Below are 25,624 nucleotides of genomic sequence, written 5' to 3' on the forward strand. Positions count from 1 at the left end.
CAATTTTAATGCAATTTAACGTTGAAAACTGCGAGGATGCAGATTGCAGAATGCCGAATGCACGGATAGATGCATCTGCAATGAGCCCAGTTTCGAATGCATTTAAGCAAATGAAATATGGATTGCCCTTATTGAAGCTCCGGCACATTCCACCAGCGGAAGGGCCAAAATGGCGAGGATTCTCTTCTGTTTTATCCTGTCTGCCTGCGAATTAAGTGAATCCTTAACCATTAAAAATTTAACACACAGAAAAACGAGTTTTACAACACAAATGCCCAAGTTAAAGATTATTTGCGAACGATTTTTAATAAATCAATTTTGTCATAGAAGATAATGATATTTAAAAAGACTTCCTTGGAACTTTTTCCTAAATACTTTTTTTACATAGTATTTGAGCATCCGAAATAGCCCCGTTTTTCTCTCAGTGTCTGAAACTTGACTCGTGCATTGAGAGCAAAATCCTGTTGAAAATGTTACGCAATAAATAAGCAATTGATATGAGGTTAACAGCCATTCACGACCAGACTTTTTCTACATACTAGTAGTAGTATGTGCGAGTTAGAACCATCCGTGGCTATTTCACGCCACAATCAACTTTGGCCAAGCAATTTTATAATTGCCTGCCAGCCGGGCCGCAATTTGTATGGCTTTCAATTACCGCCCGGCGTTAGGCCAAAAGCGCAATGCCTGAAAAAAACTGGAAGAAAGACGTGGCCCAAAGCAGAACTCACAATAAAATATTGGCGGCGAAACAACAATACAAAATCAATACCGATTAAACGGCAGAAGGACTCGCGCCGCCCACCCACTGGTCCTTCGAGCCGGATTTTATTTATTTATGCGGGCTGCCTGGCTGGCTGGCTGAAAAAGGGACTGAAACGACTGCCTTGCAGCTTCTTGATGTTGCATTTTCCATTTTTCCACCCGCTTTTCCTCGCTTGACAGACGTCGCTAATGTGAGCATGAAAAATTACCACAGAAATATTTTATGCACACAACGGGAGGAGGGAGGGGAGGGCCAAGGAATGTGCCAAAAAAATATATGTGCATATAAATGGCCCACATACTGCGCTACTATACATATATACATAGTGAATATTATTATGTTGAAGGATGATATAAATTTGGCGTTGGGCCAGGCCCAAAAACATGACGAGGCTAATGGTAATGATACACACAGCATATTATGCTTATTTATATAACAAATTACAATAGGACCGATTAGAGGTCATCTGCACATGTGTGTTTACATGGTCGCACTGGAGTTCCACAAACCACACGACTCCCGGAAAATTTCGCTTTTGTTTCGCTTATTATTTGCTCTCAGATATGCATGTGTTCAAATATTTGAAAGCTGGCCGAAATATGAAAATGATGATGGCGGGATAAACTATGTATGTCCAATAATCGAGCTCAATTCGCTTGTTTGGCATTTTGATTGGCATGTGAGTTTTCCCATTTCCATCAGTAATTCCATATAAAATCGCGCATACGACCTGTGGTATGCGCGCCGTGGAATTCAATTATCATTGATAGGTTTCTTTTATTCTACAAACGCGTGTAATTATAATATCAGGACATGCCCCGCCTGTCAGAAAATATTTTTTGATATGGGTTAGATAGGGCTGTGCCTACTCTTGAGGGATACTCTGTTTAGGCTTGCCCTGTTTATTTTTAGCTGGAATTTAATTGCTGTGACATATGCAACAGTCTGTCAACCACAAGCACACACACATGCACCTCAAAGGTAGGAGACACACCTGCTGTGGAGTTGACCTCCCCGCAATCCGGCCACCAACTGTCCACAATGACGTCATTACCGCCAACGACAAGTGCCACTCAGGCCAAAGGGAAAAGCGAGAGAGAGAGAGAGAGAAGATGGCAACCAACTTCCATCAGCCACTTCAGTTTGAATTGGCCAGAGTCGGAAAAAGCCGCCCACGAACTGGCCAACTTAATTAATATCGGTATCTGCCCATTTTCCAACCTCTCTATTCTACGGACTCTTGTTATACGCTAAGTGCAATTATAAATACTCATCGAGCCAAGATTGCGAAGTAGTTAAAGCTCCACAAACACGAAGTGGAAACGTAAATAATGTGTGAAAAGTACAACAAACTTGGGTGGGTCGGGTAGGAAAAATCAATAAACAAGAAAAAGCGAAATGTTGAGATACAGAAGAAGACGGCTGAAAGTGTGACAAACTTGGAAGCATTGGGAAAAGTGGCACACACATTGAGATACACATAGATCGAAAGACACGGAAAGAAAATATGCATATAATTCCCGGAAATTTAGGACCACTATTTTTTGTGCATTTTTCTAAAAATCTGATTATAATACTCATATATCCTTGTCTTCTGTAAATGCTTTACATGCTAAAAAAGGATACAAAAGTCTTTAAATAATGATTTTCCTCTCTGCAGAAATGTTCTTCTGAACTTTTGGGTTTTATTTTTTGCCATTTTCTCGACAGCCCTCTGGGTATTTGGCACATCATGACCTTGCCAGTCGTTTTTGATGAGTTGTCAAAGGGCGGGAGGATACGTACATACTTAAGTATTTTGTTAGGGCCATGTGAATTTGGGCCAAAAGTGTTGCATAATATTTGCCTGAGGGCTGGAATGGCCGGTACTTTAACCAATCGCCTCGTTTCACACGTAATTTTACGGGGGGCGGGGGTGAAAATGAAAAATGTTTGCTTATTGCTCATTGATCTTGCTGGTCAGTCAACCGTTTGTAAAATTTGCATTCCGCAAAACAATTGAAAGCAATTAAACTCAAATCAATCATTAAATTGAGTGTGTATGAGTAGCGGATAATGCTTAATGGCATTCGACGGCAATCTGTTTTGCTGGCGATGCCATTACGCTGAATTCGCAATGATTCTGTGGCCTTTGGCTAGCATAAATCAAAAACGGATCGATCCATGGTTTTGGATTATTAATTGAAGCTGCCAGAGCCAGGGGATTGGTTTCACAGCCAGGCCAGAGTTCGGAGTTACCTGATATCGGAAATTGGATTTCGGTTCAGAGTTCGAAAGAAGCAGCGGCATGCAAAGCCTGTGGCATGTTGGTTCTAAATAGTTTGCCAAGTATGATGAAATCAAAGTTTTGTTTAAACAACATTTAAGCCCGGCAGGAGCAACAGCAGCCGCCCCAATTCAAACTTGCCCACTTGATTTGCCAGACACTGTGTGTGCTCTTGAAGAAGAACAACGGCTGGGTTAGAGCACCACCTACTCCATACCACACCACCACCTCCACCTCTCAGAGTCCGAAAGCCGACAGCAACATCCAAAACATTCCGGGGAGAAGAAGGTCCTTGCAACAAAGCATAAATATTCATGGCTATAGTTGTACGGGAAAGCGAACGGGTGGGACACATTCAGATGGATAGAGTTGCACACGGACAGATGCCTCAATAAGGCGTGTGTGTACCGAAAGAAAAAATTAGGTGCAATTAACTTAATTACACATTCAAAGCCCAATAAGACAGCATGCACTAAGAAGTAATAAGTCTAACTAAATGTTAGCTGAATCGATCCAAGATTCATGAAGGCATTTAAAGCGCAATGGAAAAAGTCTAAATATTTTAAGGAAAGTTAAAGTATCTAAAATAAATCTCTGCTTGAATATATTTTAAACTGAAATTCATATAACTAGTTTGGCTCAGTGTGCTTATGTATGCGTCAACTTCTGCCCAGAATGACACTTGATGATGGAGATTTTGTTGCTTTCACTTTTGCCATTCTCGCAGTGGGTTGTTGTCCTTAAGCCTCCTGGCTGGCTGGCTGACTTGATTGGCATAGACGCCAAACGAGAGAAGAGCAACAGACGTGCATGCATCATCATCATCATCAGCATCAGCATCATGGCAGTCATCGTCATCATGGTTGTTGTCCTCCTGGTGGGTGCAGTTCCATTTTATCTCACTGTAGCCCACAATCAGGAGCCAGGACACGTCCGTCTCGAGGAGCAGCGAAGGTGTCAATGCAGCCCAGGCGGCGGCAAAAAGGCCAGCCAAGTCGCTCTTTTGCTCGTTCACTGTCTCCAAGGTGATTATCAATGGGATGCCTATATCCTGGCGCCGAAAGGAAGCCAAAGTTCGCTAAGTGAGCGTGGGAAGCTGAATAAGTCATTGAGCGAAAATTTCATCAAGGCATCATGATGGCATTTCGCTAATGCTCGCTTTCATTTGCGCCTTGCACAAGTTAAAAATTCAAATCAAGGCAAGGACACACACCAACACGCTGGCAAAGAGTTTATCAGGGAAACATGAGCGATGCGATGGAAATGGCGGCTGTCATTCATGTTGCATACTAATTTAAATACGTGGCACGCACAGAACGAGTCCTGTGGCAAACACAGGGAATGAGAGCGGGGGAAGGGGGGGGTGGTAAAAATGGTAGGAAACCCCGGGATACAGACGGTGGAAAATCCTGCCCACCTCACACCACCCACATTCCAAAATGCGGTGCTGTTACCCATTTCCGCTTCTGGCAGCAGCACAAAAGCCACTCGAGTCCTTGCCTCCAGGATGTGTGCCATGTTTATTGCTGCCTCTCTCTCTCGCTCTCACGTTCCTTCTCCCTCTGACTCCTATCCACCTACCACTACCCCGCAGAAAACCCTCCTGGAAACAAAGACAAGCAAAAATATTTTGCCGTTTTTAGTTGTCGCAAAAAGTTTGCTTTGTGCTTGCTGGTATATGTACTATGTGTTTGGGTTCGAGCGCTTTTGTTTATTGTATATTTGTTTGGCATTTTCTTGCACAGCATGTCGAAAAAAACTGGGAATCGGAGGCAAAACGGAGAAGTAACACGAGTTGACCAAAAATAGGGACAGAAATCTATAAAGGAGAGAAGCACGGCCACCGCCAAAGCTGGATTTTCAGCATTGTTTTCCTCTTTTGTAATCGGAATTACGTTTGCCATCGGTGCGTTGTGCGTTAATAAGGACTTCAATGGAATGGCTTAGGAGGATATTTTTCTGCGAAATTTAAAAATAAATACCTACAACAATGAAATCCCTGCTGTTGTAATATAAATCATTATTAAAATGAAAACAGCAAAAATCTGTTCTCTTTTATCTACTTTAGGTAAAATCTTCAAAGCATCTTCTGAAAGAATATTAAATTTTTAAAGCAACCCATATTTTGCATAATATATAACCGTGTACATTATAAACTTTGTTGTTTCTTTTTTGCGTAGCCTGTTTGTTTCGACCACTTCTCTTCGAAATTTGTTGTATTTCTTATGTGCACTGTTCAGTTCTTGTGCACAATATATATATATATATATACATATATTTGGGACTCGTTTCGAGTCGAGTATGTGTATTTGTCTGGAGGGAACTTGATGGCCCCGGCCAACCAAACGGCGTCCATTCAGACCATTCTATATAAATGCAAATTGTTATTGATTATGCTCCACATAAAACTATAAAAGACATAAGAACACACAAGCACAGAGATCCCCACATGGTGCCAGTTTTCTAGGATTCGTGTGCCATAATAAATTTTGGAGCATTGGCAATTTTTGACCCACAAGCAGGACCTCTATTTGGTTGTTTCTTTTTTTCTTTTGTTGTGCATATTTCTGGGAAATTCAATAAGAAGAGCTAGAAAGACAAACTATTTTCATTTGCACGCCAGTTTAGGCCATAAACTCAAATATCACCCATACGCCCCGATGGCCGGCCATAAATTCAAATCGAAATGCACTGTGACTGCTTGACTTTTCGCTTGACAGGAGTCAAAAGTTCAGTGAGCCTCATATTTTATACACCGAGAAAAAAAACCGAATACGATTAGATCAAGAACCCGTACATGAAAGGATAATACTTTAATCACAGAAAAACATTCCTGCTGCTTTTTATACATACTATATAATCATCATGAACTTTTTTCTTTGTTAGATGCCTATGTTTGATCATGACCTTTTCATATCGAAAGTTCATGTATTAAAGTCACAAAGTTCTCAACTTTTTCCAGCGTTCTTGTTGTTTCAATGTATGGATTTCAAGGAGTACCGAGGAAAGCGGCTGCCTGTCATGCAGAGTTTGGCAAACAGTTTGCTTGCGGCTGCAGGAACTCAAACAGTTTAGCAAAAACTTTTGCCACTGACATTTGCCCCAACAGCAGAAGTTACCCCGTCAATCTCCTCCAGCGTGCTGGAAAAAGCGCCGGTGAAATCGGTGACGCAGGAAAACATAATGACTTTGGTAATTACAGCCACCAGCTTCCCCACCTTAGAAGATATGAAAGATATTGTACATACCTGCCTACTTGCAATTACCTACTGAATTGGCTGTCCAACTTTTAATTGCTGAGGCATGCAAAACTCAAAATCAGCAGCAAGCCGCTAAAAACACGCACCAAATTAAGTGGATTTAAGGAGGTGGAGCAGACACATTCAGCTGATTGCACTTTCGTGTGCAAATCTAATTTTACACTTGCACTTCGAGGGGGCCTGGGAAAATTGCAAAATGAAATGCACAAGATCTCGAATCTGGGTTCCACAACCGCTGAATTAGGCAAGGCCATTATAAAATTATGAAAAATTATGAAATTGCGAAAATTGAAAAGCAGAGGATGGCAAGTCATGTGAGAAATCGGGCACACAGATCCCCACATTTCCTCGGTCTCTATCTCTGCATAATGGCAATGTGGAAATGTTTATCGGGGAAAATGGGCGAGAGTTGTAATTTTCATTTCACCTGGAAATTTGTGGCGTACATACCGCACTCATCTTTTATTCAATTTAAGTCAGCACACAATTTTCTGAGTACTAGGAAATCATTTTCCAGCTAAATTTTCAATTCTTTGGAAAGAACATCATTAGGGGAAAAGCCGCAAAGAACTTTCGCTTTTGGAAAATTAGTGAAACTGCTGTGTAATAAATGTAAAACTTAAACCAATAATTATTTTATATAATTTCTTATGAAAAAGTTTGTGATTAAATTTTGTCAGAATGGTTATTTAAGCACACTTTATCCATAATATAAATTTCAAAGCATTTGAGAGATTAGGCTTGGCAAGGCTTTAACTTTATGGCACACCCAGTCAGTTGGTCATGGAAAAGTTTGTTTCGAACTGGAAATCCGATTTAAATGGACAGTGCTCATATTCGAAGCTCTATGGTCACCATTTGAATGCATGACTGCCCACAGATGGCGACCGAAAGGGGTAGTTTAATTGAATAAACCGTAGTAAACCGTCGGACGGGCTTTTCATTCAATTTACCATCGAACACGACCGCTAACCCCCTCCCCCCCGCATTTTACAAGCGCCAATTAGTCGAATTAATGGTGAAATTTGATTTGCATTAAGCGCGCAGCCCGTAGAAACCATGGTGCACATGGTGGGATCCATGGAAGAGGAATGTCCTTGGCAGGCCCATTTTTTATATACCTTCTGCTTAATATGCAGACATATTCCACGGCGAGTGTGTAGATACATTTTTGAAATAACTTATTCATTACAGACAAGCGGAGAAGGGTGTGTGTGTGTGTAAATTATTCGCTCGCAGGCATAATAAATTGCTTTAAAAAGGAGCCGCCAGGCGAGCTGCCAAAGATAGCAGAACTTGGCAACAATTTAGTTGCCTTTTGTCCTCGTTGTTGCTACACATTCTGCAGGTGCCGCACCGCTTTGTATTTCCGCTCGCCGCCCACGCAAACAATCCCACTCATGTGTCGCCGAAAAAAGAAAAGGATTTTCCAAAGGCAAGCCGATAGAGGTGAATACACTTGGGAAAAGGAAAGCCTTTTGAAAATGACAAGACTTCCACATAATATCATACATTAAACTGTTTATCTTGTAGAAGGAATTTTTCCTTAACTAATATTGACTAGGCGTTTTACGGGCTTTAATGTTAATCTAATTTTTTAATAATATAATAATATTTGCATTATATTATTTTTGTTTTATACAAGTTTTTCCATGTTTAAGGCCTCAAACGCTTGCTTTCTAATCGAAGTTAACCGCGTATTTCGAGGCTGAAGGGAGGTCCTGATAAAATGGGTGGCTTTCACTCGAAAAACTTTGCTGTTTGCGGTGTCCAGCAGTGAAACAAGAACGTAAAGGTGGACAGCCCGCGCTAGACCGCCCACTTCGCACCGAGAGTTGAGGTCTAAGGACTATGGACTCTGGTCTCAGAATTCAGGACTCTGGACTCAGGACTATGAACACTGTGGTCTCGGCTCCACATCTCGGGTAAAAACATCCACGACTGCGACGACGACGACTGACGGCGACGAAGGTTTGTGCTGGCCTTCGTGAGTCGCAGCGCTCCGTTTCTGGCACATAATCATTTACATAATATACGGGAGCACCATCAGCACGACCACAGCGAACTCGGCGGAACAACAACTTGGCCAGGATAATTTCACTCTCGCAGGACGCGATTTTTGGGCAATTTGACGTGTGTGCGTGCAGGAGTTTGGTTTTATTGTGGTGGCGTTTATGTAACAACGAAGCGCGCACAATTTCTAATTCATTTTTACTTGTGAGGATTGTGAATTGCGCGTGGCAATGTGCCAGCCCCGCCCACCGCCTCCTGCGCCAGCCGCCTCCCGACGCGCTGCCGTTTTTGCGTTTTGGCCAACTTCTCGACGAGGAGCGCGCGTTCTGTGCCACAATGGGCTCGTTGGGAGACTGACTGACTGCGGGAATTCGAGTTTGCGTCGCTCGGTTTTCAGCTCGGCAAAAAAGGACATACAGCTGACGACGGGAGTTGTGAGTGAAAGCTGCTGGTCGGAAAAGCTCCAAGGAAAGCTTTGCGAGGGTGGATCAAAGAATATACATAACAGTTCGAACTTTGCAGATACAAAAGTAACTTAAGGATGTCAAAAAGAAGAACGGAATCAAAACTGTTTCATTAATAAATAATGATTAAAAACTGCATCATGTTAAGTATTTAAGTGGGCATTTAACTTTATGAAATATTACGTATACGCCTTGTTGTTTAAGGGCGACTTAAATCCTGAACCAAATATAAAAAACAGGTAAAAAGTAAGTTATTTTGAGTTAATTCTGAGCTGAGCTTTCCTTCTATTCTGATTACATATCCCAGTATTGTTTTCTTTATTTATTTTTGCCACAAATGCAACGGACTCGTAGCAAAAAAACACGAAAGCACTCCAACCACTTCGAGTGAAAGCTTATCCCCAGCTCACATGGCTCCCACATGCCACAAAAATGGAAACCTCCTGAACCCCCATACCACTTTTTGGTCGTCTTGTGTTTATGCAAAAAGCATCAGCAAAGGTGAAGCTTTTATTTCTAATTTAGCCCGAAAAATACAGTGGGAAAACTCCGACAGCATAGAAATGAGTTATGGACAGATACAAAGTATACCCATCGGATGGTCATGGGACTATTTTTGCAGCTTTTTGAGCGCGTGCGAGGTCATAAAATCGGTGCTAATGCCAATAATCCAAGACGTCTGGACCTGTCGGCTCTAATTATCATCGAGACGCATGCGAGGCCAATTAACCGAACCTAGTCTAACTCCAACTCTAACACTTACTCTGGCTAATAACTCACCTCTGGGGTTAGCCGATGTGTTGGCCAATAGACTCAGGAAGTTGTTGTTTTCGTCGTCGTCGTCATTGGTAGCTGCAAAGAGAATTCGAAATCAGAAGATGCCCATTAGTATGCAGCTTTGGTTTGCTTTGATGGGGAGCAGCCGTAGCAAACTACTGAAAAATCGTGTAGAAAACGCATATGTCAATTAAAAGCCTATAACAAAAGGCAAGCGACAAACAGGAGAAGTCAGTCGATTCCCACTAACACACAAATCGCTGCACGCAGAATGCCAAGTGAAACGTGCATGTGGGTGAAAGAGTGGAAAGTGCCGACTTAACTGGCATTGGAAACGAAGAAAGCCCTGCAGTTCCATTTATTGGGTTTTCAGCACTTAATCAACGTCTAGTTCTCATCTTGAGTAAATAATCACAGCTTAGTTTGTATGAAAACTAGTGATGATTTTAGCATTGGCATATCCTGCGGATTCATCACAAAATAGCACAATTTTAAGCTTTTAAATATTATGTATTAATCGTTTTTCCTTCACCTTATAAGAAGAAAATCTTCTCAAATTTCTTAAAATTTGCATCAACTTTGTATACCCGTTACATGCAGAGTGGAGGGGTATACTCGGTTCGTTGAAAAGTATGTAACAGGTAGAAAGAAGCGGAGTGGATCTAGCAATGTCCGTAGTGAACTACAAAAGGTAGAAATTTCAGATTAGGGTTCGGTAGCGATGAATTGTAAAACATCACAGATGTGAAGGGGTAGACCCTCACTCACACAGGTCACGTGCGGACAAAAAACGTGGACTTCCAGTCAGTCGTATTTCGAATCGAACGGAGTTCAGTTGAATCGGTTCACTTCGAATCGGTTAGATTTATTTTACATGCACCGAAAGAAATGTTTTGAATGAAATCTATTGAAAATAGCAGTAATATTCTCTCACATTGTGTCGAAAAAGTCGTGTCTAGCAATAGTCAATTAAACAAAGTAAAAACCATTTAAATTGCGAAAATATACATTTTTAATAGTTCAAGTCCCCTAATTTAAGTATTTAAGATATGAATTGTTTTGTGGTTTTTTCACTAAGAAATTCCCATACAAAATCAATGCCAATCTTTCTCCTGCAGTGTAAAAATTCAAATTGACTTAGCAACCGAATACGAGTGAATGAAAATGAATCCCAGAGTCGTTGGCTATAAAAATGCATTTACCTTTTAGAAGCACGGACACTGCACTGAAATGGCCAAATTGAAGGGAAAAGTGTAGTTAAGGGCAGCTTTTATTCAAAACGAATGCAAATCAAATGTGGCTTAGGAAATGAGTTTTGCCCAACGGAATTAGCAATTCGTCAGGCGAATTGGGTCAAAGTCAAATTAATAAAAGGCAGGAATCAAAGCATAGCATGCAATTTAACAATTATAATTGAAGCCATTCCGCCTGAGCTTTCACAGCCAATTTGCCGGGGGTCAGACTTCAGTTGCAATTACTTGTCGACGACTATCTGTGGGTCCACTATTTGGATGTGTGTTTGTGGAATTGGAAACAATTAGCAAAGTGTGCAGGAGATTTAGAGCGGAATGTCATAGCCCTAATTGCCCAGGAGCACACACACACACGCACGCAGTGCCAGAAAGGACGAAAGGACACCGGAACGAGGACGGGGATCACGGGGAGCGGGGGCAGTGCAGAATTTAATGCCGGAGACATGCAAAAATTACATCCTCAATTGCAGGACGCCCGTCGTTGTCACTCTCACACAAAAGCGCCCAAATTCAATAAACAAGGCGGCTTGTGCGGCGGGGATTCACTGTCTTCCGTCGCACTCTCTCAACTCACGCTGTCTCCCTTCCTCCTTTGGTGCGCATCTAGGCGTGTGGATTCATTACACTCGACGAAAATTTAGAAACATAGATACCACTCTTCTTTTACAAAAATTAAAATATCAATTGAAAGGGAAGTTATTTAATTTGTTTTAAAAAGTTTAATATATAAAATCTTCCCATTTTTTTGCGAATTAATAATATATTATTAAGGCATGCTCATGTATTTTTTCCAGTGCTGTAGAGCTGTTACATTCGAGAGTTGGAGACAATGCTGGACGTGTGGGCAGCTTGAAAGCAAAACAAAATCAATTGCACTTGCGAAACTCACGCGCCCCGAAAAGTAGGCAATATAAATTTGCGCACAGCTGCCATGCATCACGCACACACAGACAGAAAGCTACACACACACATAGCCACAGAGGAACAACATAGGCAGAGCGGCACATGCACACCAGAGAACTGCAGCCCGCCACTGGCACTCTACGTCCACCCGATAAACACTCGGTCTCTAGGCACCCTGTCTTTTTTGACACCCTACTTGCGGCAACAGAAAATATTCGGGTGTTTTACCAACGTTGTGTTTTTGTTACGAGTAAAAAAACCACCCGAGGCCTGCTGCGCAAGAGCCGTATGGGTGAGTGGACGCACAGTCAACGATCGGCCGCAGGTCATTTTTTGTACGCCTAAAATTTGTATGGGTGGAAGCGCGACGGGTATAAGAAATGAAGGGTAAAAGGGAATACCCAAGAAAAATTTCGTGCTCATGTCGGGTGCCACCCGTTTCGAATCATTGCCTTACTTGTGAAAAATACAAGTCGCTAGCTGAATACTCTAATGACAAATATTCTTGCATAAATTCATTTTTGAAATGAATTTTGTGACATTAGATTCGGCTACATAGATTCGGCTACTAGCATTATTACTATTACTATTATTTTTACTATAATTTACATTTAAATAATAAAAACGTTAATAATATATATAATATATAATAATATATAATATAATATATAAATATTTATATATATATATATATATATATATATTATATAAGAATTAAATTACATATATATATATATTAATAATATATAATTTAATAAAATATAATATAATATATATAATTATAATAAAATATAATAATAAGATGAAGGGCATATTTTACAAAGTATTCGACAAAGTCTAGAGCCACGCCGAAAGAATAGTGTGTAAACGTATGGAGTGTAAAACGTATGGAGTTACGCATCTTGTCTGTGACTCGACTATCTACAAGAGTAGATAGACTGATAGAGACTATCACCCGAGTATTTTTAGAAACACCCGAGTATTTTTGGAAACACCCATGTGTTTAACGGTAAACCTACAAGTGTTTTTGTCACTCATCCCTTTTTAGGCATTTGTCTTTTTCTGACTGTTTGTCTTCTCTACCCTCCGTTATGGGTGCCGAGTATGATCGGCACCCGCGACGCAGGTCACCGTATTGATTCGGGTGCGGGCACAACGGGGTGTCTTGTCAACATGTGCAGATGTATACTGTGTGTTTGTAAGTACCCGCGATGTGCGTGGCGGGTAGCACCCGCACACAAAATTGTTGGGTGTGAGTCGAGTGGTAAAAAATGCCACCCTTGCAGTTCTCTGATGCACACATTAAGCCATTAGTCAGTGGTCAGAAAAACGACAGCAACATGGAGGCAACATCGATTTGGTCGCGTTTCTGCGTGGCAGTACCTTCAATTGAAATCTACACAATGGCCATATGCGTGGGGTAAGCCATGGAAATGGCTGGTGGCCCCTTTGGCCAACCCCTTTGCTGAACCTAAAACCCATCGAAGTGTGCACCCAGCCAGCCAGTTAGCCAGCCAGCCAGCGGAGTAACTGCACGCTCCATTGAACGGCAAACGGGCAACGTATTTCGCCAATTACTGCGACCACCTTTGACAGTTTGGCCAACAGGAGGAGCACATACATGCATCCTCCGTGGAGCTGGGCATCTTGAGGCGGCAATTGATTGTCGTAAACAATGGAGTCTGATTTAATGGAGAGTGCTATGCCCGGACAGGCGGTAAGCTGATTTAAATTATCGCACTTGTGCGGCGTTTCGGCCAGGCCAGGTACATAGTTCAATTTGGCCAAAACAGCTGGCCAACAATCGGGTTTCCCCCATGTGGCCAGTTTATGGCCTGCCTTTGGGTAAATTATAACCAACAAGATAATGCCTTGGGCAAATTATCGAATTGAAAAGCAGTATTTGCACTTGTGTCTTGGTTTAGAAATTAATAAATTTCAGAGCAGCAGTGTGCTAAATCTAAACAAGACTATTGATCTTTGCCAGCTTTGGGTGATATATATACATATGTGGTAATTTCTATGGTAGACCATTTCGTGTTTGAACAGTATGAGGTGAAAAGTGGGATTGGTTGCATAAATAGACGAAATGCATTAAGCTTTATTAATATCAAAAGCATTAAGCTTGATTAGTATCAATAGCAGAAGTAATCTGGGGAAAATCCTTAGTTAAAATGTTTATTCGGTATAAATTTTAGAAATGCTTTCTAAGCTGTTACTATGTCAGAAATGCGTTCTCTAAGGACATATTTCAACTATTCAGTAGTTTTCCCCGCCGTCATAATCTCGTTTAGTGCTAACCCAGGGGTATTCATTAACCTCTGTCATTCCGCCGGGTTCGTTGACCCTTCCCTTCATCGTTTTTCCTGGAAAAGTGTCGCTGTCAATGCAGCAACTGCAGCAGCAGCAGCAGCAGCAGCCTAATGCATAATTAAGTGTGTGCGCCAGTGTGAGTGTGTATCTGTGCCGCTGAGTGTGCGGCGCAAGTGTGCGTGAAATGCTGCTGCACCTTGTTGCCGCTGCTCTCAGGCAGAAAGCTGACACACTTAAAAGTCGGCAAATGCAACTGCAACTTAAAGTTGCAATCTCAGTCCCGATTTAAAGCCCGTTAATGCAAAAGTCACGTTCATGCTGTTAAAGTGGCCGCAAAAACTAGGAGAAAAATAAATCCAAACCGCTGGCATCTGCTTTTCGCATTTGACATTTGTGCCCAGCCATCGGCAGCAGCTAACTTTGTATGCAACAACATGATTTGCGTTCACAAATTGCCGCCGACTTCCGTTCGTTCCGTTGAATCCGTTGATTTTCACCCAAAGACAGCCGCTGGGCTTTGGTTTTGCTATCTTCTGGCAACTTGCAACTGGCAGATGGTATCTGCAAGTACATCCTCATTACACCATGCCTTCGGATTGATTTCATTCGCCTTTTTCCACATCAATCAACCGGCAACTGCAACATCATGTGCCTCATTATGCTTACCAACCATTGATGGCTCCTTAAAGTGGGTCAAAAGGTGATTTTTCTCCTTCGTTTTGCTAATTTTCCAAGGTTTTTGCGGTTGGTGTTGTTCGGTGTTCGGTGTTTGTGAAAACGCCAATTGCCAGTTTCCCATCAGGCATATCTGACTACCGGAAAATCGGTAAACTTCAACAAGCCGCGATAATCATCGCTCGCAACTTGAACTTGATCTTGAATGCAAAGCGGTTCCATTTGCCCGGCCATGCATGCACGCCCATATGTGTTCACCACTCGATTATATCATATTTTCCTACGCATTTCCACTCCACTTAATGCCAAATTATCTGCACTGTACATTTTGTTCATTGTTGTTCTGTTTTGTTTTCATTCGTTTCGTTATTATTTTTTTTCAGCTTTTCAGCAAAATGTTCACCGTCTGTGCAGCGTTGCATGTCGCAGTGTGTGTTTTCTGTTATAGTATATTTTTTTCTGTATTTTACTTGCCAGTTCTGCTGCGGATTTTAGCCAGACGTTTTTTTTAGATTTTTTTTTTGTGTTCTACTGCAGCGTGTGTTGGTCGAACGGACACACGAGTGAACAAGCGGACAATTAGAGCGCTCAAAGTCGCGTAACACTCGCCAAATGCCGGCAACTTGGCAAGTACGTATGTACGTAGTACGTAGAATGCCAAATGAACAGCCGTTTAGAACGTATCTGCTAGATACATATACATACATATAGTGAGTATGTGGGATATATAGGGGTATATACTTTAGAATTATTTTTTATAAAAATTAAGTAACAAATTATAAGTATTAACTACCTATGTATTTGTTGCTGTCTGTAAAAGTTAAATTAAATTATTGAGTCCCAACCAAACAACTTTTAAAACGCTGATAATATTGTTTTACTGTATATATCAAAAAACTGTAGATTTTCTCATAATAATAATCATAATCATATAATCATATTCTTTTAGAATCAGCACTTTTGTAGGGTACTCAACTCTTCCAAAGAACTTAGTTCAGCTGCCTCTCTGCATCAGTTGTTTTCCATTTCCAATTGGTTTTTTGTGTGTTTTTGAGTTTAGATTATTTATGTATTATTTTTATTTTCAGTTACCCAGCAGCGTCCGTGTGCAATGTTAATTTTTCAGCTTTCCATTTCAATGAGCTGAATGAATGACATTTTGTGCGCGAGGCAATGGCAAAAGTAAACCAGACCAGACCAGACTTAAACGATCCGTTGACAACCTGGCCACGATCCATCTACAATATCTGGGAAAAAAGAGAGACTGGAGTGGGCAGCGATGGTGGACCAGAGTTTGATCAGCTCTTGCGCAATCCATTGGCTGTGCAGGTGCACAAGTTTATGGCACAAGAAGTACAAGTGTACTGGAGTCTCGCAGACCTAAGCTCTCAAATGATCGAACGAATTGAGGTGATCGTGCTTGTATCTTTTTTTTTGCTGCGCAATTTTGCTGTCGCAGCATTTGGCCATGGTGGTTCTTCGATCTTCAGCTCACCTGTGTAATAAAGCCCGCAATTCCGTTACTTTTTTCAAGCCACGCTTCATCAGTTAATTTGCCGCTCGATCAGCACATTTTGTCCGCGCTTTGTATTACATTGTTGAGAGCACCCAATAATGGTAAAGTAATACCACTGGCCATCAGCACTTTCTGCACTTTATCTAGGTGGTGCTCAAAAGTATCTGAGACTTCGAGTCTGTCTCGGTTTCAGTCTCAGTCTCAGTTTCTTTGCCAGTCAGTCAGTCGGAAATCGGCGGAAAAGTAGCTCGCTTATCAGCTGCCTTCAAGTCACCGAAAATTACGTTGCAAATGCCAGCGACAAATTTGTTGAGGGGCCAACACGAGGAAGCCAATTCTACGGACTTTGCAGCTGGCCGGCGAAAATTGCATTGCCAAATCGTCTCAGTTTTGCGCAGGGATTCGCCAGCTGAAGTACTCGAAAAAATACTATGACTTTCAAAAACTTAGTAATTAATTTAAAAAATAATAAACTTCCTTTAAATGCGTTGTAGATATATATAGTTATACTTCATTAACTATGAGTTGATTGAGAATGCTTTATACCAAATATATTTTCAATTTTAAATAGCTATAAGTCCTGAGATGTCTAAACTCATTTCTTTCAGTGCATCTCTAGGAGGCACTTGTCTGTGGAGCTCGTCGCTGCCATTTGTCATGCGATGCCGTTTTCCGTTTCCATCTCCCATTTTCCACTGCTCCGGCAATTGGCGCTGGCATTTGGGTAATTTTAATGAGCGGCGCTTGTAAGAATTTGCGACAATTTGACAGCAAATTGCCAGTGCGGCCGACTGCGAACTGCAACTGCAACATCTGCGGGAGTGTCTGCTTAGTGGCAGCAACAAAGCATTTGTGTCAAAGTTGCAACATCGTGATGCGCTTATCAGTATGTTGTCGATTCGAAATGTGGGCCATGCGCGATAACCGAAACCCAATATTTGAAATGCGACAGCAAATTGATTCCATTTAGTCGAATAAATCAACCAAATTATGTCGGTCGAGCAACTTAATAATCAGCTGCACTAGTTTAGCCAATAAATATGCCCCACTTTGGTCCATTTGAACTGGACAGTCGACCAACGCCGCAGCGTGTGTTGCAAACATTTAGCCCAGCCATTGCCATCAAAATCGAAATCCAAATCGAGTGCGACGGAAAACGCGCCCTTTGCCACTTTATGTGCGACCGGTCAGTCCCGAGGCCAGCCACAAATGTTACAGTTTGCTCAGAGTGCCACGCCCCCAAATCACCCATTTGGTGCCACAGGCAGAGGTGTGGCACAACACTGGAAATAATTTGGGGGGTATAACAGAAAGAAAACTAAATAGCATTCCATAGAGATCTTTAATAGTCTTTTATGAAATGAATATATTAAAATAGATTAATTTGTTATAAAATGGAAATAAATTCTGGTTTACATCCAAAAACTATACATATTATAAAAGATTATAAAGGTTTCAATATTTAATTATATTATTATTTAACTTTAGTCTTTAACTTTAACTTCCTTTTGTGGAAAGCATTTTGCAAGACCTGCTAGCTTCCTAATTGATTGCGATAAATATATTCAGATTACATAAGAGAATAGATAATAGAATTACATTCAAGATAGCTAGCTTTTTCGCCGAGTGTAATAAAACTGGGAGCGAAATCGATCAGCTTCTGAGCCGCGTTCGTGCAACTGCATAGATTTTGTGCAATGTTTGGCCAACGCAACGGCAACTGATTTACCATGGCCCGCGGCTGGAATTTCCGAGTGAATGGCACTCTCACCTAAAACTGCCCCTACTGGAGTCTGGAGTGGAGCCCCTTCTGGTCATAATAAATGAAATCCCATTTGGATACTCGACCCCACCACCGCTGCCAACGACCATCGGAATCGAATCGAAACGAAACGAGACGAATTTTATTCATGGCGCATTTGGTATAAACGACGTTTACACATATTGAAATCTCAAATCCGAAAATGTGAAATGTGGAAATCTCTGCAAATGGAAAGTCACAGCGCAAACACACGCACATTTCCCCCTTTCCCCATGTGTGCCGAAGGGTTTTGAGCTTATAAACTTGTTGTAAAACTCATAAAAATATGGCCAGCAAAATGGAGGGGAAATTTTTATTACCCATGCAACGAAGATCAAATGCGCTGCGAGCATCAAATCGCTTTCTTTGCTCGAATGCAAGACAGATTAAATTGCATCATAGATTTGGTTTCCACGAAATGGGAAATTATCCATTAAATTATTGTCAGTCGCAGCAAGTGTCAAAATATTGTATTATTTATCTATTTTAATGCTAATTGGATTTATAACTTAAATATGAAGTAATGGAATGGTTTTTTTGATATAACATGCATACAATTCTTTAGATTTTATTAACAATTCCATAAAGGAAAATTTATGAAGTTCTGCTCCTTTTTAGAGTGCGTGACAAATTCAGCAAAGGCCAACTTTTCGCATAAAGTATATAAATCGAGACCGCATTGTGGCAATGAGCCAGCAAAATCATACTTGCATCAACTTTAAAACCAGTTTTGCGTGAGCCCAAAATCAGGCTGGCTGCCCTAAAAAATCACAAAAAAAAAACCAAAAAAAAATGGGCGGAGTGTTCCCTACAGACTGCATTTCACTCGAATAATTGAACATTTTCGGTGACCCAATTTAAGGCGACGCCTGAATATAACAAATTGCACCATTGGGCCACGCCCCCCATTTTCCATTCGGTCGCAAAGCCGCATTTTCTCCCCGCGCCCCTCTAAAAGTTCCACCTATTGATTTTGTCGCAACTTAACTGCAAAGAGCCGGGCCAAAAGTTTTACTGTAGCCTGAAACCTCGGCCCGACTTGCTGACACGTTCAGTTTACTTGGAGTTTCTTTCGGTTGAAAGTAAGTACACCTATATGTACATATATAGTATGTATCTGCAGGGGGCGCCATGTGTGTGCGCACTTGTGGCCAATAACTTTCAAATGGCCAGGTTTGAAAGTTGGTATGGGCCACGACCACTGAATGCTACCAATCATTGTTCGCTGTCAGCGGCGAGGCAGCTGCAGATTCAATTAAACTTTGCCTTCACGCTTTCGATCAGTGAAAGTGAGTAAGTCGCAATTGCCATCCATCCAGCCATCCATCCATCCATTCATCCATCTATCCAGCCATCTAGCCAACCCCTTCGATCGGCCAGCCACAATCAATTTCATTGGCAGTTGCAGTTGCAATTGCAATTGCAGTTGCAATTTCAATGACCATTCCAGTTGCACTTTTAGTCGCATTGACAGTGGCTGTATGTCAAGTGCAACGGCCACTGAACTGCAGCGAAAAGTGAGATGAAATTCCATCTTGGCCATGTCATGCAACTCCCTTTCCACTTTTAAGGTCAATAAAGAGAAGGATTTCTATTAGATTATATTAAATTTAAAGATTGAAATCAAATAAAACAGAGGTATTTATAAATCAATTTGATTATATCCTTTCTTTTAATGATAACAATTTAGTAAAATGAGCTGATTCTAAAAGTGACCTTAATCCAGCTACTTTAAAAACAATTTAGCCAATTATCCGTTGATTGCTCCTATAGCATTCGACGCCCCGAATGTATGGATTACACCCACTTGATCGGCAAGTTCACTGCCACCCAGGCGCATTCATTGCAACCCGAAACGTCTCAATGCAGCAGTGCACTTATCCATGTACTATATACTTATATACATATGAATTATAACTCGCCAGGCGTGCAATTAAAGCGAGCATCCGCTTTAAATTGAAATCGAAACTGTTCGCGGGGGAAATGGCGATACAGTCGGAGTGCATAAATCTAGTACAAGCACGAGCGGCCAGAACAATAGATGCAGCCAACAGCCGAAGGGCAAGTGAAAGGGGATTGGGGGACACTTCCCAAGGGGGAGCTGCCTGAAAGGAGCGGTGTGCCTCTAAAGCCGCCGGCTGGCGACGCTCAGTTGCATTCGGCCGGAGGAGCAACAAACAGCACGCTTGGCCAACGCTGCGTGATGAAGTGGCCATGTATGGACGAGCCTGTGACTTCCACTCTCCGATTCTTGCGTTACAAGCATATAAAAGATATGTGTATATATATAGCAAAATTGGCACATTTTACTCGCTTTCAACAAGTTCAGAGATGCGAAATGGAACAGCTAACAATGGCCAAGCAACCAAGAAGACGAGACCACACACGGAGAAAATCATACTCAATCCCCTATAAGGTTTAAGGTAACAAAGTATGTACACACTTGCTTAGAATTTTGTTATCTTTAATGACAGTAAGAAAGATACCTTAGTTTTATTTCAGTGCCTGGCAGGAAATGCAGGTTACTGTGATAAGATCTTGTGGATTTCCTTTACATTAATTAATCCAAGTGCAGTTGGGCAGCAGAGGAAGTCGCCTCAACCGTGTCAATTTGTTATTGAGAAGGGATCTTATCCCCCAGAAAGATCTCTCCAGAATAGAAAGCCTCCGTCGAGTGCGTTGACAATGAACCGTGTGCCCAATCCGCAACTTAACTGCCATCGAGAATGCCAGATACCCACTTTCGTATCAAATACTAACTGTAGACTAATGATACCACCATATTACCTGGTTTGTGCAACGTCATCCGAGGGCTATTTAGACCACCACCGACATAATCCGCTCTGGGTTCACCTGTCCAACCGGCTATCTCGGAATCAACCATCTACATCTCAATCGCAAGGTAATGCCATTCCATTGAGACCCGATTGTTTGTTTCTTCAGAGCTGGAGGACTCTTCTCCGGCTGGCCTATGGAGTATCTGTGTTAATTTCCGCTCAACTGTTAGTTTTATGACTTCTTCGAGACGTTCCCACAGGGCCCAAATACATTCAGCTGTTGCTGCTGCTGCGTCACATGGAAAACAACAAATGGAGAAAAACAAAACGAAGACCAAAGAGGCCAAATGAAATGAAATGAAAAGAAAGCCGCGGGTCAGTTTTGAATTATTTATATAGGGAGCCAGCTTGGAATCAAGCATTTCGTAAGAAAATGCTAATTCAAACGTAAGAAAGCGATGGCTTTGTCAAAGGAAAGCTAATTAGATGGACCCCAGGTCAGTGGGCGAACTGCAAAAGACCCAAGGCACAAGTCTCCAGAGTCTAGACCAAAGTCAAGGGTTTGTCTTTTAATTGTTAACAAGTGAAGCGGCTCCCGCGAAGCAAAAATCAGTGGAGCGTGGCAGGTAAAACTGAACAGGTGAATGTGGGCGAAGGAAACGAATGCAAATTCGCCGGCTGTAATTGTGTGAATAAAACAGTCAACAGTTGTGGCCAACGCCTCGACACGCAACCCAGTCCCGACCCTTCCGCATGTCTTTTGTTTTTAATTTTGATTGAAAAGAAAATGAATTCATTTCATAAGTCCCCCGCGGCAGCAGCCGAGAAATTAGCATAGTTTTCGTTCAAGATGGGGGAACTGTGCTAATGTTACAAACTTGCTTCCTGTCGAGATTTTCGCGCAGTTCATTAACTTGGCCACAAAGTGCAAATTTCACTTTTTTCCCGCACATTTTGAAGTTCAACGAGCAGGTAAACCAAACCCCAGCTCCACACTCCACATACCAAGAAACCAGTTGAATAATAAGCCAGGTCTTTTCACGGGGAAATTGCAAATTACCGCCTCATAACCTGCAGGTTCATGGCGCTCATTGAAGTCCCCCTTTGGGGCATTTAATTAAAAAATACTTTCACTGCCTGTTTATTGCAAATGCCAAACTGACTGACTGCCAGTCATAAATTTATGCCAGCTTGTTGGTCATAATTGTGAGAAATCTTAGGCGACAGTTGGCCAAAGGGGTTTGGCGGAAATCACGACAGGATCGGATAAAAATGTGACTGGTCGCAAAGGAAATCCACCGCGATGTGGAGAAAGAAACTGATTGCTGGGTTGTTAACTGGGCTCAAATCAGGGCTAATTGGAAAGTTAAGTTAGCTATAATCTAATAGCAAAGACTTACTAGCGCACAATAGCATAATTAAGTATTTAGATAGCTTACTTCATGAATTTAATATTTTTATTAATAATTAAACTTTCAACCATAACGAACACAAAAACATCAAAAAACTGGTTCAAGTATTTTATCCGATTACAGCATTCCAAGAAATATAATTCTATTTATTTTCTCTTTTTAGTACACTCTAATTTTGTCGTTTAAAAAAACAGTGTAGCACTTGCATCTTTAAAGAAAACCGGAAATAATGAATTAATCAAAGATAACTTTCGTTTGGCGTACGAGCAATGAAATTTGTTACCATTTCAATTGAAACCGTATAACTATTATGACCCTTTTATGGAGTTCAGGCCAAGAAGACCCCAGCCACATAATTAAACTTAAAGACTGTGCTGTTATGGCCACAGTGCTCTCAATGAGCCACAGCCCCCAATAAACCAAATGCGAAATAAAAAACTACTCAAAAAAGCTATATAACCAAAAGGTTGGAAAAAGCCAAATTAAAAAAAAAGTCAACAACAAAAAAACACAAAAACGTCGAATCGCTTTTCGCAAGCAAACGTGCTGTCATTAAATTTAATAAGCACTTTTTCAGGCCAAGCTTGGATTTTTTTCCCGCTTCTAGCCCTAGTCTAGCCCCCTACCCCCCTTTCGTCACCCGGAAAAGCAGAACTGGCGACCAGCAAAAGCAAAGCTTTTAAAAACGTAATGGTCTAGCAAAAACAAAAAAAAAAAAAAAGATGAGTACGAATACAAAAAATATAAAAGAAATAAAAACTACAAATAATGTTGCTCGGGCTTTTTCAACTCTTTTTCCCCTTGCTTTCCATTGAATTTTCTTGGCGGAGTAAATGAACTTTGTTGGGCGCCATCGGCACTGTCTAACGGTTCATCTGGCAGAAGGGGCTACACAGATTTCCCGATTTCAGGCCCCAGTAGCACACTTTTGCTCATAAGTGAGTGAGTTATGTAACAGTCGTACGCATAACGCTTCACACTTTACACTTTATGCGTTCTCGGTTGGTTATAGGAAAATGATATATGGATGTAAGTATGGGGCAAACGTTTATGTTCGGACAAATTAAGAGTTTCTGGCTTCCTGAGTGATCTCGCATTGGGTCCGACAAATTACTGACCAAATGCAAAAGAAAAAACCCGTTAATGAAGCAAGAAATTGAGCAATTATATAGAGGCAATCCAGTTTAAAGCCCGGCATGTGGTGATGGAAAGAAAATGCCCTTTTAAATGCGGCACGATTGACTAATGCACTCGAAATAGGGCTATAACATATTTTAATAGCTTAGGGATTTTTTAAAACTCACCGTAATATCAGGCAAAAGTCTGAAAGTAAAAGAAAAGAAACAATTAGATATAGAAACTAAGAAATTAGAAAATATAAATACAATATATATATGAAATATAAAAGTATAGTAATAAATGCAAATAAATCATCATAAACTACATTGCAATTTGTGACACGATTAAATTGCACACCGAAATTAATTCACACCCATTTTCTCCAAGTGTATGGACGAGGAAAAGGCTTTGACGGAAACGCTCATTACGGAAACCCACCGCAAGGATGGCGGTTTTTGTCTGGCAGCAGTGCACCAGATCCCCGAGCATAATGGTTTCAGTTTGAGTTTGTGCCTCAATTTCAATGCAGCGCACAAAGGTAAGTCCCCGGACTGGGCCGAGTGTTGTGAAAATAATAATAATAATAAAAATATGAGAAATATGCATAATATAATATCGCGTTTCGGTCGAAAAGTGTGCAGAAGTTTTTCGCATTCAGTGCACACGAACGAGCACCAACGTGCCCGAATCCCGGTGCCAACATCCCACATCCAAGGGGAAAACTGGGAAAAGGGGCCATCCTTCGGTTGGGTGGGAAAATGTGGATGGGTTTCGGGCGGCGATGAGTGCACGGCTGCAACTCCAACTTTGGCTGCAACTGCCAACTCAATTATAAAACGAGGAACAACGCACAGAACACATTAAAACTGCAAGTGGAAAGCTTGTTTTTCTTTCTATTTATTTTCGTTTTTTCTTGTTTATTTTGCGTTCTTTCCACTTTTCGCTTTTCTGCAATTTATTGAGTTCTCTCTTAAGCATTGTTTTGCTCCCTCTATGCGGAACAATATAATGGCCTGTATTCCGAGCAAAGCAATTCCTCCTCATATTTCTGCATGCAATTGGAAATTGTGTGCCGGGGGCAACAAAAATGGGAGTGCATAACTCAGAGCGCCAATAAAGCACTAAAATCCAGTTGGTCACTCACTTAACTTGAATTTATGAGAATCGCAGAGAGAGGTGATGTTTTTGCACTGCTTGGCTATGTGGCTCAATGACATGTTTTTATGGTGCACATTTGTATTCATTTAAACGTGTCTTGCTGCAGGCTTAAATCAAGTCCTTAAGCTTCGAGGAGTTTATTTTAATTAGAATGTAGTCTTAGTTAAAATCACACTCAAGGTACTTCTTTTAAACTTTAATTTATAATTTATTTTTCTTGATATGTTAATCACAAATAAAAGAGATTGTATCCAATCCATTGTGGTTGCCTATTTTATGATATTGCTTGTCTGCTGAAGCAGCTATTAATATATTTTATGATCAACTTGAGAGACAATTCATCAGCAGGTTGCCCCGTCATTAGGTCCAGGAAGTCATCACATGCAACATTATAGGGCGATGGGAAAACGGGGAAAAAGCCATTTCAATTGATCGACGCCGTCAGCTGTTTGATGGACGCAACATGAGCCAGCAATTTGAGGCACGCAGCCAGGAGAGAGCAGGTGCTGCGGGCCAAACCCAAAAAACTAAAAGAACTCTGGAAGCCTAAAATTGTTTGAGCAAAGGGAGGCAGTTTCAGGGAATATTGAGGAGTGGAAGTATGCTGGTGATGCCGGAAATGCAATTGTCACATGCAACCGCCACCACGCCCTCTAAAAAAAAAAAAAAGAAAACAAACTGAACAGATGAACTTAGACACCCCCATTTTAATGGACATCCCCCGTCCAACTTTCCAATCAAATGCCATGGCAACGAACTCGTGGTGTTTGCGTGTGGGCGTCTTAATGAATATTGGAAATCAATTCAACAAAGTCAGCCGAAAACGGCGGAAAAGCCGCCGAGGCGAAGTCACTTTATCACTTTAGCAATGAGCACGAGCGCGACACTTTTCCTACACGGAAATCAATTGGGGGTGGGTTTGTAACATTAGCGATCATTCCTTATTCAGTGCTCTTGCCACAGTTAGCACACATGTCCTATTAAAAACCTTTACCTAGAAATCTTCTACAGAACACTACCATATATAGTTATGTCACGTCCTATATGCACTGGAAAAATATATGTAGCAAAAATCATTTTAAAATTACATTGAATGAGAATGCCAGTTCCCAAAGTAAATATTATAAAACATCACAAATGTTTTTTTTAGG

General features: G+C 41.2%; 1 protein-coding gene across 17 annotated transcripts in view; it reads right to left on the minus strand.

Moving 5' to 3' along the window:
- LOC6728177 overlaps positions 1-25,624 on the minus strand; it is a 50,696-nt gene that overhangs the window by 20,514 nt on the left and 4,558 nt on the right. For 5 of the 17 annotated variants that reach the window (XM_016175274.3, XM_039295617.2, XM_016175265.3 and 2 more), the window contains exon 1: positions 8,508-8,683. The gene's annotated coding sequence lies outside the window, so the exon portion shown is untranslated. Of the gene's footprint in view, positions 1-8,319; positions 8,714-9,549; positions 9,622-23,500; positions 23,520-25,624 lie in introns of those variants that run through there. The other 12 variants (XM_016175277.3, XM_016175275.3, XM_016175271.3 and 9 more) reach the window with 6 other exon arrangements.

This window comes from Drosophila simulans, chromosome 3R (assembly GCF_016746395.2).
Source record: "Drosophila simulans strain w501 chromosome 3R, Prin_Dsim_3.1, whole genome shotgun sequence".
In the NCBI taxonomy this organism is placed as follows: domain Eukaryota; kingdom Metazoa; phylum Arthropoda; class Insecta; order Diptera; family Drosophilidae; genus Drosophila; species Drosophila simulans.